We start from the raw sequence: 19,544 nt of genomic DNA on the forward strand, positions 1-19,544 counted from the left end.
ACAGATTTAGCTGTTTCTCTTCATGCACCATTGGCCTCTTTGAATGATTCTTGCAACATGATATTGTTTACATTTGGGTGCAGCCATCCTATCCCCAGGGACAGGAGCAGCAGCAGCTCTACACAGTGCAAGCAGACTTGTTCCTGCTCAGCAGCTTGCCTAGGACAGTAACCTACTGCACTTCAAAATCCCACTGGCTAATCAGAAAGCAGAGCACAGTCACCCGTGAGGAAGAGACAGCCTCAGCCAATGATAATCCACTTTACATCTGTAGCACAGACACTTCTTCCCACAGCTGGAAGTAAGCTATGCCTGAATGTTGTTGTGGTTCTCTGCTCAGCCTGCCTGCTCCACTCCGGCTTCTCAGCATCAGGTGACCTGCAGCATCTGCATCTGACATGGCTGACACAAAGTGATGCTGCCTCTGTTCTCTGGGAATACAAAGGCCACATACAGAGGACCACTGAAAGGAAGTAGCTGATTAGATATAGTGGAGCTCCTGGTGAGTTGTGTCTTCACTCTGCTTCTATGTTGTCACCATGGTTGAAGTATAATTAAAAAGGCTGGTTATATGTTCCTATCGTAATCCATTTTAATATACAACATGCTTTGTTCATTTCATTACATTGTGCTCTGGAATTTATTTGATTTAAAAAGTGTATTTAAAGCTTTTACATACAAATAGTTTCTGGCTGCTCCTACAATTGTAATACAACCTGAATATCAGAGTAGGTAAAAACGTACATACATTAAGGGGTTAATTACTGAACTCCGGTTGGGCTTTTTGAGGCAAAACTAGAATTTTTCATTTTTTTTTTAAAACTCAAAAGATTTATTAAAGCCTGATGCAGCAAAAAGCCGAATTCGAAAATCCGCCACCTCAGACCTGCCGAGGTTGTGTATAAGTCAACAGTAGAGGTCCCTATCCTATTTTGATGTTTCTGTGGTCTGCGCTGGAATAAGCCCAAAAATCCGACCTTTTCTGGCAAAAATCCGATAAAGATTCAGGCTTTACGGGAAAAAGCCTGAAAAAGTAGAGAGATTCGGGTAAAAAACTGTGAAAAAACATCCAATTTGGGTTTTTGCTTGATTCTATCGATTTTTTTTACCAGAACCAATTAAATCAAGCTTTTTTAATAATATATTAGGTCAAAAAAAGGATTCTAGTTGGGTCGGACTTTTTTATTTAAAAAATCAGAAAAATTCAGATTTTTATAAATAATCCCCTTACAGTCTCTATTACATTTTCTATGCATTTACCAGGGGTGTAACTATAGAGGAAGCAGACCCTGCGCCTGCAGGGGGGCCCAGGAGGTATAGGGGCCCCACAAGGACCTAATTCATATACAGTTTCAATAAATATTGGTAAAACAAGAAAACTGCTAAAAATTTTTGGGGCCTGAAAAATAATTTGCTGTGGGGCCCAGTAATATCTAGTTACGCCACTGGCATTTACCTATAGATAGCTAAATAGGTATTCTGTATAGAAAAATAGTTATAGATATACAGTATATACAATATATATATATAGAGAGAAAGAGAGAGAGAGAGAGAGAGAGAGAGAGAGAGAGAGAGAGAGAGAGAGAGAGAGAGAGGGAGAGATCTTTACCAAATGTATCTCGTTTAATCTATATTTAAAAAACTTTACATTTTAAATTGTTGTTACCATTTATGTAGCACTGGGAAATTAAACAGCTCTTGAAAGAGAATGTAATCAATGTGTTATATACATGTTTTTCTTTTTATTCATATTTTAGGCAGTTTATTTAACAAGGAACTTCCCAGTCTATTTTAGATCTGTGGCCTCCACAAGTATTTGAAACAGAAGACAGAAAAAAGCACGTTTGGCAATTTTACGGACATTGGTTTCTTTTTGTAAGAGTGCAGGGACCTATAGGAAAAAATCAGTACCTTTATAATATGTATCTTATATGGTGGCTACTACAGCTGTCATTCACATAAAGGGAAGGGGGTTATATTTAAAATATGTAAAGAAATTATTCAGTATGAAAATATGGCAGTTTGCCACACCTCCAACTTTTAATTGCTGGTATGCTTATGATTTATCTTTTTTCCCCTCCCAAAAAAATATATAAAAATAACTGCGGGGCACTCTGAAATGTAATGTTATTATTTAATATAAAAATATGTGAAGAAATTATTCAGTATGAAAATATGGCAGTTTGCCAGCTTTTAATTGCTGGCATGCTTATGATTTATTTATCTTTTTTCCCCCATAAAAAATAAATATATAAAAATAACTGCGGGGCACTCTGTCTCAGCTGAATACATTTTCGTTTATGGAAGTACACACATCCAGTATATGAATACTTAAAATTTGGGGAGTCCCTTCTATGTGCAGTGTTCAACAAAGCCTTATGCTATTATGTAAATATTTCAGAACATTTGCATGTACAAATGGGAAATGATCCCATATCTTCTCAGCTGAGACCGGTAACCTAATCTCATCTAATTTTACATGCAGCGCAGATTAGTTAAATCCTTGAGGCTTAATTGTACTGTGAGTGCTTAGTTTAGTAATTTAGTAATTTAGACGGCTTCTCCATTAAAGGGCTAGTATGTTAATATTATTTGACATGTGCCTGAAAATATTTTATCTTAAGTTCTGTAGTAAATTATGATGTTTATATATGACTTTTTACTCATTTTGTTCTGTGCAGGGAACGATTTTCTGGTAACGATGGGACTATTTTCATCAACGTATGATATAGGGATGCACAAAATCCAGGATTCGGTTCGGGATTCAGCCTTCTTTAGCAGGATTCGGATTCGCTGAAATCCTTGTGTCAGGCCGAACTGAATCCGAATCCTAAATTGCATATGTAAATTAGGGACAGGTAGGGAAATCACGTGACAGGTATGAAAATTTTCGTCACAAATGAAGGATTTTTTCCACTTTTTCCTTTCCTTTCGGATTCGGCTTGGTATTCGGCCGAATCTTTCACGAAGGATTCTGGGATTCGGCCGAATCCCAAATAGTGGATTCGGTGCATCCCTAGTATGATATGCAGATTGGTCTGAAACACATGGGACATACTAATCCCAGAAAAGTTTCATGGGCAGGTCATAGACCAAACTTCTAGTCAAGTCCCACCCATATTGTGGTGTATCCCATCACCACCAGGGAGCCCACACATCTCCTATGTCATTAAATATTGAGGGTGTTTTTTTAAACCCTTTTAAAACTTTGGGCTGATTTGACCACAACTTATGGGCAGGTGAAAAGCACATTTCGAGGCACATTTATCAAGGGTCGAATTTCTAATTCATGTAAGTTTTTTAAAACTCCCATGAACTCTAAATTCGACCAATCAAAATGTATTAAAAAAATCTAATTTTTTTAACTCAAGTGAATATGATTGACCTGAAAAATGTCAGGAAGGCTGCAAACAACTCCAAATTAATCCCATGACCTCTCCCATTGACTTAAACAACAATTTGGCAGGTTTTAGGTGGCGAATAGTCAAATTTGAGTTCTTAAAGTGCCAGAGTATGATAAATCTTGAAATTGAATTAGAATTTATAGAAAAACTAAAATAAAATTTGAATAACTCCCTAGTCAAATTTGACCGTTTTGACATTAAAAAAACTAGAAAATTCAGATTTCAAATTTTAAATCCGACCCTTGATAAATCTGCCCCTACAAGTATCTACCCTGAACATGAGATTAAAATGAACAGTTTAGTTAGTTTAGCGTGATTCTCTAATTCTGGATTATTTTTGTGCCTCTTCATATAAACTATAATGGTTGTCTTTCACAATAGTTGTATTTGGTGCCCAAAAATCTGCAAGATATGCTGCAGAAAATTGAGCTGACTTAAACGGCCATCAAAAATAAATGCTAACTAAAGGCAGCTATTGCAAGCAAAATTAAGTACATCAGACTTAAATGGACATTATTGTCGATGGGCAATGGTTTACAGACTATTTTAACTAGGGATGCACCGAATCCAGGATTCGGTTCGGATTTCGGCCAGGATTCGGCCTTTTTCAGCAGGATTCAGATTCAGCCGAATCCTTCTGCCTGGCCGAACCGAATCCTAATTTGCATATAAAATTAGGAGTGGGGAGGTGATTTTTGTCACAAAACAAGGAAGTAAAAAATGTTTTCCCTTTCCCACCCATAATTTACATATGCAAATTAGGATTCGGATTCGGTTCGGTATTCGGCCGAATCTTTCGAGAAGGATTCGGGGGTTCGGCCGAATCCAAAATAGTGGATTCGGTGCATCCCTAATTTTAACATACTTTAGTTAATGGGTGTCTTAATCCTCGAAAATCTAAAGGTTATTGCCATATGAGGAAAAACACAAAGGAAGACTTTAACCGTATTTCAGTTGCTCCTGTAGATTCTAGTAGTTATTTGAGGTTATTTGATAGAAAACACTGTTCTATTCCTGATAGGATACCCCTTGGAGGTATTATCTTTTGAAGTTGTCACCTTTTATATAATTCTTCAGAGCACCTAGTCAGTAACTTCCATGCCATCTTTGATTGATTTGTATGAGTTGATGGTCTAAGGCAGGGCTGTCCAACTGACGGCCTGCAACCCCCCCCCTTGTATGGCCCCCACATGAAAGTCTGCCTGTTGTGTCTGCTTACCATATGTAAGATTTAAAAGGTATCACTACAGAGATTAACTGACCCCTGCATTATTTAAACCTCAAATTCAGACTGTAATCCCCTATATTGTTCACACCTGTAACACCTCTATTGTTCACACCCCTAAATCCCTGTACTGTTCACACTTCAGTCCCAGACTGAAACTGCCACATTGTTTACCTGTTTGCCTGCTGAAGGGGAACCAGCACTGTATGTAGTATATCTTAGAGTGGTCCTGATAGGTTTCCCTGTGTCCTGCTCTGTTCTGCCTGCCCTATGCTCCCTGTGTGTGCCATTCTCTGCCTTCCCTATGCTCCCTGTGTGTGCCATACTCTGTCTGTCCTATGCTCCCTGTGTGTGCCATACTCTTCCTGTGTGTGCACTGCTCTGCCTGTGGACTATAAGCCTGGTATTTGTTTTGGGGGTTTGTTAGCATTTGAAAATCTTGTGCTGGGGGGTGATGTGTTATCCACAGGGGAGAATGAGGCATATGATTTAAGGGTAAGTCTTATTATGACTTAACTTTTTTCACATATGAGTGTTGAGTGATAACCTACTATTTGGTTTTTTGGTGTGCTACCACCATTAATGTGGACATGGTCTTGTGGTAACACGGATGTGGTTTAAAGTGGGTGTGGTTTAAAAACAGGGAGTGGTCAACACTGGCTTCCATTATCAGCCCTCCGCCATGTAGGTCAGAAAAATTCCAGCCCTCAGTACCACAGAAGTTGGACAGCACTGGTGTAAGGGATGTCATCTTAGGTTAGGGTTGTCTTTCTTCAAAAAAATATAAAAGAACTAATCCAGTTACTGTAGAGCCCCGTGTTGTTTTGTTTCTTTGCTCCAACAACATCTGTTAAAGGTCATAAGTACCCCAAACTCAGTAAATAGAACTCTTGGAGGAAATAAGTGTCATATCTGTCAGTATACCAAATATGTGTGTGTGTGTGTGTATACAAGACCCTCAAGTTCTCAATTTCCATTTAACAGTGTAATGGATAAAAGACAAACATACCATAGCAGTTTTTTTTTTTTTAATTAATGGTTGCTCATTATTCCTTTTAGTAAAGAGATGTTCTTGAACAATTTCCTGATTACTTCTGCTGCAGAAAATCACATCTAGTTATGGGGGATGAAGAACAAGTTGCGTAAATATCACTTAGTGGAGCTGCATAACATGCAGAGGGAATGAGACGAGCAGAAAAATGTAGTAGTGAATGTATAGTGTATAGCAGTATAGTAGTGAATGTATAGCAGCAATAACACATGACTTGTTCTGGGTCCCAACTTGGATTTTTTTCTGATCTACCACTGGCCCAGTCTGACTCATTGTAACCCCATATGATGTGCTTGTTTTAAACTTCTTGTTTATTATACAGGTATGGGACCTGTTATCCAGAATGTTTTCCAGATAACGTATCATTTTGTAATTTGGTTCTTTATATCTTAAGTCTACTAGTAAATCATATAAACATTAAATAAACCCAACAAAGATGAATGGAGAAGAGCGATTCCGCACACCAGACCGTTAGTTAAAATAGAAAATCTTTATTAGACCATGTTTAAAAATACACGCTGTATCTTCCGCTTAAGCGGAAGATACAGCGTGTATTTTTAAACATGGTCTAATAAAGATTTTCTATTTTAACTAACGGCCTGGTGTGCGGAATCGCTCTTCTCCATTCATCTTTATTCTCTACAGCGTGGGACGCCGAAGTTCCAGCACCCAGATCCGGATTTATTGTGCCGGCTGCCTTTGATCAACTTGCGGTGAGTCGGAGCGGTTTTGCTCTCCCTATTGAAATAAACCCAACAGGCTGGTTTCGCTTCCAATAAGGAATAACGGATCCCATACTTGTACAACTACTGCAATACCACTTTTCCAAAAATATATTATGCATGTTGCATATTTCATTGAATTAGTTTCTTTCCTATTATAAGATAGTATTATAATGACTTTTCAGATTTTTGGTATTTTTTATTGAGTTGTGGAAAACATTGGGGCACATATACTAAAGGGCAAAGTGGCCGTCACTAGCGAAAATTCCCAGAAATAACATCCGCAGGGACATCTCCAATTTACTAACAGGCATAGAGGACAATTTGCTAATGAAAGAGACTGTCGCTAGCGCAGTTTCACACCCTTTCGTTACTCCGCAAATCCACTAAAGTGTGAATGTTACAGAACATTTCTTCTTTCGCTACAGTTTCCTTAATCAGCTTAGACCTGGCGAACCGATAAGATGAAGCTACATCTTCCTTAATCTTATGTCAGTGACATCATATTCTATATTTTAGAGTGGGATTGTCTTTAAAATTAGTAACTATTGAAAAATGTTGTTTTAACCTTTCTTACCATTTGAGGGTCATGCCCCATTTGTTTTAGGGTGGGCTCATGTCTAGGGCATTAGAGGATCTCTTTTTACTTTATTTTGCTTCCTTGGACATTTTTAATAAGTGGCCACTTTAAGCATTTGCACCAACATCTCTAATAAAGACATATACAACCTATATGTACAAACAAAGTTTGCTAGGTAGAAACGACCGTTAGCGAACGTTTGCTATGAAATGCTCGTGCTGACGAATTAATGCTAGTGATACATCACCAGTGTTCAGCTGCCGAGATGCAACTTTGCATTTTACTTATTTAGTGTAGTGGTAGTGAATTTGCACCTGCCGAAATGGTGTGAAGTGTGGCGAAGCCTTCAAACGAAAAAATTCGCCCTTTAGTAAATTCGCCCCTTTGTCTCTAAACATAATGTACCGCTTCTACTTTCACAAATATATCTTTTTCACTTTGGGGATATCAGTTAGATGCAAAAACAGACTACTATTAAAAAACATGAATAGAATATGGTTTAGAGAATGCTCTTTCATGGGCAAGTTCATGGGTGGGGTACCTTGCTTGTCAGCAAAAAGATCTAAGTTGTAGTAAAACAAGGAATTGGAGCTGCAGCACTTCAATTCATGTCTCTCTACACTTACTCCTACATACACATACACGTAAGCAAAGTATCTAATTTTATTAGAGACATGAAAAACTGTTACCTTGACAGCTGAACTACCCTTCAGCAGGGTTAGCATCTGCTCAAGTATTTGGTTTCATTTTTACTAGGATATCTTTTAGTGATAGATGGAGAAGATAGAGCACACTCGACAAGTTAATTATTTCTCAGCAGGTCTGAGTTGGAGTACTTTTTTATTCGGACTTTTCCCACCCTCTGGGTTTAATAAATTCTGAAAAATACAAGTTTTTTTTACCAGTAAAAATTCAGATTATATAGTAAAAAAACCTCGACTTTTTACTTTAATAAATAACCCCCTTAGTGTATTAACCTATAACTATATGGGTCTATAACTAGCACTACAACTACCATTTTTCATTGACTGTGAATATTTTCCATGGTCAAAATGTGAATTATCCAAAATCGATTCGAGTTTTAATTCGAAATTCTAATTTTGAGATTTGTCATACGCTGGCCCTTTAAGAACTCAAATTTGACTATTTGCCACCTAAAACTTGCCCTGTATAAGTCAATGGGAGAGGTCCAGGGATCAATTTGGTGATGTTTGCAGCCTTCCTGGCATTCCTGGAAGTTTTTTCTGAGAAAAGAGTTTATGGGAATTTTAAAACGTTTGATAAATGTGCCTCTAAGTATTCCTCAGCCAAGTGCCAAGATTATCAGAAAAATCTGAGATATACTTAAAGTAAAAAAAATGCACCTAAAGAAGTGCCCCTGATATTTTTAAAGCATTAAAATGTTTTCTCTTATTTTTAACAGTTCTAAAATAACATTCAAGGGAAGTTATGCTAATCTTAGGGAGATCAAGCCAAGTTTTAATTTTAGAAAACAATTTGCTGTGGCACAGAAAGATAAAGCCTGAAATAAAAGCTTTTTGCAATGACATGTTAAATGCTAATGTGAATACTATTTTATAGTAGGCAATGTGTGAGAATACCTAGTGGTCCAGTGGGCTGACGGGGACGCCCGCAGTGCTTCGATCCCTGTTTGACACTGCGTCCACGCCTCTTCCAGGCTTTTGACGCACATCTGACATCATCGAGGTTGTTGCGAAATTCAAATATTTAAAGGCGCATGTTCCTTTTTACTATTGCCCAACGTTGGTCTATTCTCCATAGTTCCTGGAAGCTATTCTAGTTTGTTCAGTCCGTTCCTGACCTTGCCTGTTCCTGATCTTTCCAAGTTTGCCGCCTGTTCTGACCATTGCCTGTTACTGACTATTCTCTGGGATACTGAGCATTGTCTGTTGTTTTTGAACTTGGCCTGTGACCTCGACTACGCTCCTGCCTACTGTTTGGTACCGCATTGTCTGTTGCTTTGACCCAGCTTGCTTCAAGACTACGCTGTCTGCTCCCCCATCCCCTCCTTATACGTTTTGTTCCCTTGCTCCCCCAGAACTCTCTCCCTGGTTCTCTCATGTCAAAGGTAGCCATAGACGTAATAATTACGATCTTTCTTTCCAAGAAAGAGCATTCATTTCAATACAGAAGTGTAGAGCTGAATTTTTCGCCAATTGAGGAGTCGACCAATATCCAAGTCATCTGCCAATATCAGCCAGCTCGTCTCCCGCCATACAGCACCGAATTTTGTACAAAAATTAATTTGATACGATAATATCTGTGCGTCTATGGCCACCTTAAGCCCTAGTGGCATCTTAGTAGTGGAGGGCTCCTCCCAAAGCCAAAGGCGGTTGCTATTGGCAATAGAGTGAGCTGAGACCGGGACCTTGGAGTTAGTTCTGGATTTGGGACACCGCACGTTACACAATACCAGGCCAATAAGGTATTGGCCATTAAGGGCACCTAAGTCAAGTACCTTTCCTGACCTTGGAAACTTGAACAATCCATGTCCCATGCCACTTGAGTCTCTAATTTTGACCCTGGTTATTAGCTACAATATAACCTATCAATCATCATTTATTAAGGTTTGAATAGTAAATTCAAATTTGAATTTTTGAATTTTTTTTTTTGGTGTCAAAACTCACAAATTCGAATTTAAAAGCACCATGAGATGTATCACACCCCAGCCACGGAAATAGTTCTAATAGTACATTAGAATAGTACATGTACTATATGTATTTTATGCCAAAATATACAGTATGTAGAAAGTGTATGTCTGCTTTACACTGCTTGGCATATGCAAAGTGCAGGGAGACACAGAGATTATCTTACCATGTGTCTGTGCATGAGTTTCTCTGTGGAGCTGTGTTGAGCTTGTTTGTTTCAGTAAGTATAACCTGATAAGCTTTTGTATGTTTCTTTAGATCTGTGTTTATTTGAGACTTGGTTTGCTAGACAAGGGTGCCTTTCAGGTACAGTATATTACATATTCACATTTCAATGGCACCCAAACTGTAATTCATATATCCACCTGCTGTGGATTGTAATTAAGATGATTGGCAAGTAAAATTGGTAAATGTGGCAGCACACTGAAGATCTTAAAGAAAGAGTTGCCAAAAAGCAGCCCCCAAATAAGCACCCCTTTAGGATATTTATACCATCTGTACATTTACATTCTTCCTACCATCTATCTGCAGTCAGAATTAGAACAGTTTAGATGAGCAGAATTTTACTGAAGGGCTAATAATGGCTAATGATACTAAAAGACAAGGAATGGCCAAACTCAATATTGGTTCTCTGGAAAGGAATATCTGAATCCTCTTTCATAGTCCTAAGTCGCTCAATTTTGAAGCCATTTACAAGTTGCAAATCCTCACTTTCCACAGAAACGCTAGGTAGAGGGGAAAAAAGCCCACCATGCATTGCTCCTTGTATAAGACAAAGACCCCAAGAATGCGCTGCGTACTGAAAGTTGTGTGCTGTAAATGTCTCTGTTTGTAACAGTGCACTAAATGATTAACCATGTTCGCATCTAGGGGGAGAAAGAAGATTTTTGCATGTTCATTTATTTTGGCGGCTCCATGCTTAACTAAAAAGGCAGCCATTACCGAGGGAGAAGAACACTAAATTTACATTTCTCTATAATAGGACTGTCACGTAACGTGTGACGTATGACCAACTAGCACACACAGGGAAATACCACACCTTTAAGAGGGGTTTACACAGGGGTTTATTTCCGATATACAACAAACAGTAGATCAGGAACACGGCATTAGCATGTGAACTCCCCCAAGTCCCAAAACACTCCTGGTCCGAAATAAAGAGCCTCCCTTGGAGCAATCCACTCCAAGATGCACACGCCCTCCAGGCCAATCCAAATCCAAAGTCAGGGAGTTCCTTTGGGCAATTTCAAAGGGGTAAGGAGCAAAGTGCCTTTGGGTGAATCCACAGAATAACCATACCTCAAGGGGATCCAGGTACAAACAGTCCTCTGGGAGGTAGGGAGATCCAAACTGTTGGAGGGAGTCTTCTTGCCTCAGCTAGGATAAACTCCAAGGAACCGCAGAGGAGGGTGACCTGCCGCAGCCAGGTTACACCCCAGACGAACATACAAAAATCTAGGGGGACGGTGGAAGCACTCTTAAGGCCAATTTAAGTAGAATGGAAGTGCCACTTACAATGCACTTCCCTGGGCCCCTGTCTCATAAGTAATTCAATATAAATGCAAATGCATATGTTTACAAAACAGGGGTTTTTAGTTACAAAGTTATGATCATAAAGTTGAAAAGCCACCATACCACGTCAAGGTAAACCCCATATGGCGGGAAAGTAGAACAAAGAAGAAACACCATCTTGGATTAGATGTGTACTAGTCAATTAGCTATGGATAAAATGGGACCAGTAGAAGGGGATTTTGGTCACACTCAGTATTTGTCACATTTCTTCCCCCCCAGAGTAAGTGCATTGCCGGGGATCCCCTTTGTAGGGTGAGTCCCGGCTGCACTTTGAAGGCCCCACTGGCTCAGTGAAATCTTTGGGTGACATAGTTGTTTCTCTCAGTCCATATTCTCCTTTGTGTTGGGAGCCATTTGCATGGGGATTGAGGAGCCTTATTGCTACTTTGTCTGTCTGTGGATGCAAATTCCACCTTAACTTGACGCCCACACAAAGTCCGTTTATTTAGTTCTTGAACTGCATCAGCAGCATCTCTGTGGTGTTCAAATTCCACAAATGCGAAACCCGGGGGGCTCCTGGCCACCCACACACTCCGTAAAGGGCCATAATATCCAAATGCCTGCTCCAATATAGTCTTATGGCCATGCTTGCCAAGGTTTCCAATGTAGACTTTGCAGCTTGTCTGGGGAACACCTCTGTGTCCTCTCCTGGGTGCACATTTGTTCTCCCACCTTTTTGGGGCACACAAGTTGACTGCTGACACTCTAAATTCTTTTAGGTCTGATGCATCAATATTCACTTGTTGCTTCCTGTAGATATTGGGACCAGTCTCTTGGGCATCCTGCACTTGACAGTCAGTGACCCCCTGTGATACTATATTTGCAGATTTGGCAGGTGGCAGTCTTATTGGGGTCAGGTTAGGGAGTCTGCGTGGGCATGTTGCCTGTAAGTGAGTAGTACAACCACAAATAAAACAGGCCCGAGGAATCCTAATCGGTTTAGAATCTGGAAGGGCCCTGACTGTCACATGGCTGGCATGTAGAGCATGGGTATGATCTGCCTCACAGGAGTGGTTTGTAGGACTCAGGGGTAGGGTAAGTGGCTGGGACTGGACACGATTCTCCAGGTACTCATCTGCTAACTGGGTGGCCTCCTCCAAGGTACCAGGCTTACGGTCCCCAACCCATTGTCGCACTTCAAGGGAGCAGTTTTCAAAGAATTGTTCTTTTAGCATCAACTGGCACAAATCCTCAAGGGAATTAACTTTATTCCCCCTTAGCCAGTTGCGGAAATCCCTCTGCAACTTATTCCCGTAATCCTGGTGAGTTTCTTGGGAGGCTCTACTCCGGGTGCGGAAAGCTCTTCTGTAGGAGTCTGGAGTGATGGCGTAGCTGGGGAACTTGGTGGTCCTCACATAAACCTTCAAAGGAGCGAAGGAAGCTGTCTATGCTCTGCTTAGACTCATCAAAGGCAGGGAAGGCAGCATGAGTAAGTTTCACAACTGGCTGTTGTGCAATGGTTGGGCCTGCTGTGGGCCCAGAACTCAAGTTCCTAGGCTGATTTCCCTGTATAGTTAGGCGCAATACCTCTAGCCGTTCTGCTGGGGTCAGCCCTGGACCAATAGCAGCAAGGTGTTTCTGAAACAAGGTAACGGTGTTGTCCTCAGCTGCATTTTGGTCCAAATTATAGTTTTCTTCTCCCTCCTCAGGGGTTTCTGGGTCACCCTGGGCATCACCTTCCTGGGTAGGTAGAGAATGGTGTGTGAGAAGTTCTATGAGTTCCTGTCTCCGCTTTCCCACTGTGTCAATACCGCATGTGTGGCAGAGCCTTTGTAGCGTTGGTAGCCTGAGCTCAGTAATCTCCTGAGCTGTAAGGTTTGCGAAGTTCCCTGATGTGCTAGTTTCCATTATCCCACCGCTTGCCACCAGAAATGTCACGTAACGTGTGACGTATGACCAACTAGCACACACAGGGAAATACCACACCTTTAAGAGGGGTTTACACAGGGGTTTATTTCCGATATACAACAAACAGTAGATCAGGAACACGGCATTAGCATGTGAACTCCCCCAAGTCCCAAAACACTCCTGGTCCGAAATAAAGAGCCTCCCTTGGAGCAATCCACTCCAAGATGCACACGCCCTCTGTCACGTAAACGTGTGACGTATGACCAACTAGCACACACAGGGAAATACCACACTTGTAAGAAGGGTTTACACAGGAGTTTATTTCAGATATACAACAAGCGGTAGATCAGGTACACGGCATTAGCATATGAACTCCCCCAAGTCCAAAACACTCCTGGTCCGAAACAAAGAGCTTCCCTTGGAGCGTCCACAGCAAGATGCACACGCCCTCCAGGCAAATCCAAATACAAAGTCAGGGAGTTCCTTTGGGCAATTTCAAAGGGGTAAGGAGCAAAGTGCCTTTGGGTAAATCCACAGAACAACCATACCTCAAGGGGATCCAGGTATAAACAGTCTTCTGGGAGGTAGGGGAATCCAAACTGTTGGAGGGAGTCTTCCTGCCTCAGCTAGGATAAACTCCAAGGAACCGCAGAGGAGGGTGCCCTGCCACAGCCAGGTTACACCCCAGACGAACAACAACAACTCTCTAGCCCTCCCCTCTGGTATACCTGGCCTTTTCCCCACCCCCTAGGGTTGATTGGCTGGGAGGCCGGCCTTGCTTCTGGTTAACCCCACCCAAGCAGGTCTGATTGGCAGGGGCCCTGCTGCATCATTAGGGGAGGGGGAAATACCTTGGAGGGGGTTGTCCAGCTCTTCTGGAGGGCTATCCTGGGAGCTCCTTTGTTTAAAGTTTTTTGGCGGGAAAGTAGAACAAAGAAGAAACACCATCTTGGTTTAAATGTGTACTAGTCAGTTAGCTATGGATAAAATGGGACCAGTAGAAGGAGATTTTGGTCACACTCAGTATTTGTCACATTTCTTCCCCCCCATAGTAAGTGCATTGCTGGGGATCCCCTTTGTAGGGTGAGTCCCGGCTGCACTTTGAAGGCCCCACTGGCTCAATTAAATCTTTGGGTGACATAGTTGTTTCTCTCAGTCCATATTCTGCTTTGTGTTGGGAGCCATTTGCATGGGGATTGAGGAGCCTTATTGCTACTTTGTCTGTCTATGGATGCAAATTCGACCTTAACTTGACGCCCACACAAAGTCCGTTTATTTAGTTCTTGTACTGCATCAGCAGCATCTCTGTGGTGTTCAAATTCCACAAATGCGAAACCCGGGGGGCTCCTGGCCACCCACACACTACGTAAAGGGCCATAATATCCAAATGCCTGCTCCAATATAGTCTTATGGCCATGCTTGCCAAGGTTTCCAATGTAGACTTTGCAGTTTGGAGAATTGGTGACTTTGTATCTGTTACTATGAATTGGAGTAGGGGTTATAAGTTTTGTTTGATGTTCCAGTCTTGTCTGTGGAACACCCCTGTGTCCTCTCCTGGGTGCACAGTTGTTCTCCCACCTTTTTGGGGCACACAAGTTGACTGCTGACACTCTAAATTCTTTTAGGTCTGATGCATCAATATTCACTTGTTGCTTCCTGTAGATATGGGGACCAGTCTCTTGGGCATCCTGCACTTGACACTCAGTGACCCCCTGTGATAAAATATTTGCAGATTTGGCAGGTGGCAGTCTTATTGGGGTCAGGTTAGGGAGTCTGCGTGGGCATGTTGCCTGTAAGTGAGTAGTACAACCACAAATAAAACAGGCCCGAGGAATCCTAATTGGTTTAGAATCTGGAAGGGCCCTGACTGTCACATGGCTGGCATGTAGAGCATGGGTACGATCAGCCTCACAGGAGTGGTTTGTAGGACTCAGGGGTAGGGTAAGTGGCTGGGACTGGACACGATTCTCCAGGTACTCATCTGCTAACTGGGTGGCCTCCTCCAAGGTACCAGGCTTACGGTCCCCAACCCATTGTCGCACTTCAAGGGAGCAGTTTTCGAAGAATTGTTCTTTTAGCATCAACTGGCACAAATCCTCAAGGGAATTAACTCTATTCCCCCGTACCCAGTTGCGGAAATCCCTCTGCAACTTATTCCCGTAATCCTGGTGAGTTTCTTGGGAGGCTTTACGCCGGGTGCGGAAAGCTCTTCTGTAGAAGTCTGGAGTGATGGCGTAGCTGGCGAGGAGAATCTGACGCACTTTCCAATAATTTGCTCGCTGGGGGTATGGAATTTCCAAATAGACTTCGCTAGCTTTACCAGTGAGTTTACCAGCCAAAATAAGCACCCACTCATCCTGGGGAACTTGGTGGTCCTCACATAAACCTTCAAAGGAGCGAAGGAAGCTGTCTATGCTCTGCTTAGACTCATCAAAGGCAGGGAAGGCAGCATGAGTCAGTTTCACAACTGGCTGTCGTGCAATGGTTGGCCCTGCTGTGGGCCCAGAACTCAAGTTCCTAGGCTGATTTCCCTGTATAGTTAGGCGCAATACCTCTAGCCGTTCTGCTGGGGTCAGCCCTGGACCAATAGCAGCAAGGTGTTTCTGAAACAAGGTAACGGTGTTGTCCTCAGGTTCCCCAGCTGCATCTTGGTGCAAATTATAGCTTTCTTCTCCCTCCTCAGGGGTTTCTGGGTCACCCTGGGCATCACCTTCCTGGGTAGGTAGAGAATGGTGTGTGAGAAGTTCTATGAGTTCCTGTCTCCGCTTTCCCACTGTGTCAATACCGCATGTGTGGCAGAGCCTTTGTAGCGTTGGTAGCCTGAGCTCAGTAATCTCCTGAGCTGTAAGGTTTGCGAAGTTCCCTGATGTGCTAGTTTCCATTATCCGCACCGCTTGCCACCAGAATGTCACGTAAACGTGTGACGTATGACCAACTAGCACACACAGGGAAATACCACACTTGTAAGAAGGGTTTACACAGGAGTTTATTTCAGATATACAACAAGCGGTAGATCAGGTACACGGCATTAGCATATGAACTCCCCCAAGTCCAAAACACTCCTGGTCCGAAACAAAGAGCTTCCCTTGGAGCGTCCACAGCAAGATGCACACGCCCTCCAGGCAAATCCAAATACAAAGTCAGGGAGTTCCTTTGGGCAATTTCAAAGGGGTAAGGAGCAAAGTGCCTTTGGGTAAATCCACAGAACAACCATACCTCAAGGGGATCCAGGTATAAACAGTCTTCTGGGAGGTAGGGGAATCCAAACTGTTGGAGGGAGTCTTCCTGCCTCAGCTAGGATAAACTCCAAGGAACCGCAGAGGAGGGTGCCCTGCCACAGCCAGATTACACCCCAGACGAACAACAACAACTCTCTAGCCCTCCCCTCTGGTATACCTGGCCTTTTCCCCACCCCCTAGGGTTGATTGGCTGGGAGGCCGGCCTTGCTTCTGGTTAACCCCACCCAAGCAGGTCTGATTGGCAGGGGCCCTGCTGCATCATTAGGGGAGGGGGAAATACCTTGGAGGGGGTTGTCCAGCTCTTCTGGAGGGCTATCCTGGGAGCTCCTTTGTTTAAAGTTTTTTGGCGGGAAAGTAGAACAAAGAAGAAACACCATCTTGGTTTAAATGTGTACTAGTCAGTTAGCTATGGATAAAATGGGACCAGTAGAAGGAGATTTTGGTCACACTCAGTATTTGTCACACCCTCCAGGCCAATCCAAATCCAAAGTCAGGGAGTTCCTTTGGGCAATTTCAAAGGGGTAAGGAGCAAAGTGCCTTTGGGTGAATCCACAGAATAACCATACCTCAAGGGGATCCAGGTACAAACAGTCCTCTGGGAGGTAGGGAGATCCAAACTGTTGGAGGGAGTCTTCTTGCCTCAGCTAGGATAAACTCCAAGGAACCGCAGAGGAGGGTGACCTGCCGCAGCCAGGTTACACCCCAGACGAACATACAAAAATCTAGGGGGACGGTGGAAGCACTCTTAAGGCCAATTTAAGTAGAATGGAAGAGCCACTTACAATGCACTTCCCTGGGCCCCTGTCTCATAAGTAATTCAATATAAATGCAAATGCATATGTTTACAAAACAGGGGTTTTTAGTTACAAAGTTATGATCATAAAGTTGAAAAGCCACCATACCACGTCAAGGTAAACCCCATATGGCGGGAAAGTAGAACAAAGAAGAAACACCATCTTGGATTAGATGTGTACTAGTCAATTAGCTATGGATAAAATGGGACCAGTAGAAGGGGATTTTGGTCACACTCAGTATTTGTCACAAGCATTGAAGATTTTCATTCATCCAGGTCATGGTATATGGGTAAATCTAAAACAACTGGACTTGCTGAGTAATCATTGAAGACATTTCACTACTCATCCGAGCAACTTCTTCAATTCAACTGAAGATTACTCAGCAAATCCAGTTGTTTTAGATTTACCCATACTAGATATTTCTCTATAATCTACAGTCTGGTCCTTTCCCTATGGGACCAGACTGTAAATTATATCCTTATAAACGGCGCGTTCTGATGTCAGAACGCGCCGTTTCTTTGAGTCAGCACTTCCGTCTCCCTGCAGCTCTTCCTCCGCTCTTTCCCCCCTCCCATCTGACTGCCAGGATTAAATGTTACTTACGCAGCACACGCAGCACGGAGCGCTCCTCCTTTCACGAGAGCCAAACCTCCAAGCCCAGCCAGGGGAGCAGCACTGTCAGTCGGAGACATCTAAGGAGGTGCGGTTTTGACCTAATATGGCGTTAATCACCCTCCCCCCTCCTGTTAGGAGCAGCGCTGCTTGTTTAGTGCTGAGTGACTGCTGCAGCCTAACACAGTGCTCGGGCTGCCAAGTAGCCCTGCTGCTGTTGTTGCTGTTTCTAATGCATGGAGGGCGATATACTGTATATATATATATCAGCAGCCAATGGACTTTGCATTCAGCCAAATAAATCTAATAGGAAACAAATGGCAACGCAGGCAGGGAAGGGAAACAGCAGCAGAAAGGCTTGTGCTCTAAAAGACAAGTAAGCGTGGGAATGATCAGCGCTGAGGTTATTCCTGGGCACAGGAGGGATAGGCTGGGATTGAGGGGGTCTCACAGAAGCGAACAAAACTCAGCCCTCTATCCCCTAAGAATGGAAACTTTCTCACTCCTCGGATACTGCCCCTTATTGCTTCGGTCTCATTTCTCGCTCCCCCCTGCACATCCTCGTCTGCTCCCTCATCCTATGATGCCTTACTGCTCTCCCTTTCCTCTTCATATTATCTCTCTCACACCCCCTGTCTCAAGTTTCACTACCTGCCTCTCCATTTTTCACTTTGTCTAGGAACCCTCTACGATCTCCCTCCCCTCACATGGTCTCTCTCTGTTCTTGCCCCCCCTTCTTTCCACCGACCCTCCCAGTTTTTGCATAACCTCTCTCTCTCCCACCTTCAATCTCCCTCCTTCCCTGGCCTTTCTCCTATGATGTTACCCATGGCAGGCAAGAAGGCAAGGGTAGAACAAAACTAGGAATTCAACTACAGGTACTGTAGAACAGCAAGTGGGACAGAAGCAAAACAGACTAATTTTGTAGTTCATAAAGCAAAGCCAGACATCTTTAGGAATCAAGACACTGCACCTAGAAAATGTAGATTATAATACATAATGTACCCCCTGCTATAATTTATAAAGATATTAGAAGTCACCTCGGAGTTATGTGACCTGTATAAAAGCACTCGGCTTTCGGCCTCGTGCTTTTATATGGTCACATAACTCCTCGGTAACATAATATCTTTATAAATTACAGTAGGGGGTACATTATCCACTATATAATATACAGTAGTGTTGGAAGGAGGAGAAGCATTTCCTTGTCCTTTAAAATGATTGTTTGTAATTAAAGTTCATATTGTGATTTTGACTTAGATACCATACTGGCTCTGCAGCTACACAATAGTCAACTGCATTAGTAAAATGACTCTTAGAATTTCAAACTCAGGAATAAAATGACCAATTCTCTGGCACTGTAGATTTTATGTTTCAGGTTGTCTTTTAATCTACAATATGGACTTTTCAAAAGTTGAATGAAATGGAGAAATGAGGAAGATATTGAAGGACAGGGGTTACAGTCGCCTGGGAACAATATAAGCTACGGGATAATTAAAAGCTGTAGGTGACCTACTGAAGAAGTTTGCAATTTTCTGCACCTTAGTACTTAGTCAACTAGTAGAAAATTTACTTTTGGTCATCAACAACCAAACAAAGAAGCCATAAAATACAGCACTCTCTATGGTACCTTTAAAGGAGAAGGAAAGCTAGCAAAGCAGTTTATTGCCAATAGATTAGCCACAATAGTGCACGCTATAACACTATTTATTCTGTAGAATGCTTTACCATACCCGAGTAAACAGCTTTAGAAGCTCTCTTGGTTTGTTTAGGATAGCAGCTACCATTTTTTCTTGGTGTGACATCACTTCCTGCCTGAGTTTCCCTGCTCACT

At 42.4% G+C, this 19,544-nt stretch overlaps 1 protein-coding gene across 1 annotated transcript in view; it reads left to right on the top strand.

The window, feature by feature from the left end:
- Nucleotides 1-380: 380 nt before the first annotated feature.
- orai1.S (ORAI calcium release-activated calcium modulator 1 S homeolog) overlaps nucleotides 381-19,544 on the top strand; it is a 31,887-nt gene continuing 12,723 nt past the window's right edge. The window contains 1 exon segment of the mRNA NM_001090975.1: nucleotides 381-502. The gene's annotated coding sequence lies outside the window, so the exon portion shown is untranslated.

The sequence above is a fragment of the Xenopus laevis genome, chromosome 2S (assembly GCF_017654675.1).
Source record: "Xenopus laevis strain J_2021 chromosome 2S, Xenopus_laevis_v10.1, whole genome shotgun sequence".
Taxonomy (NCBI): domain Eukaryota; kingdom Metazoa; phylum Chordata; class Amphibia; order Anura; family Pipidae; genus Xenopus; species Xenopus laevis.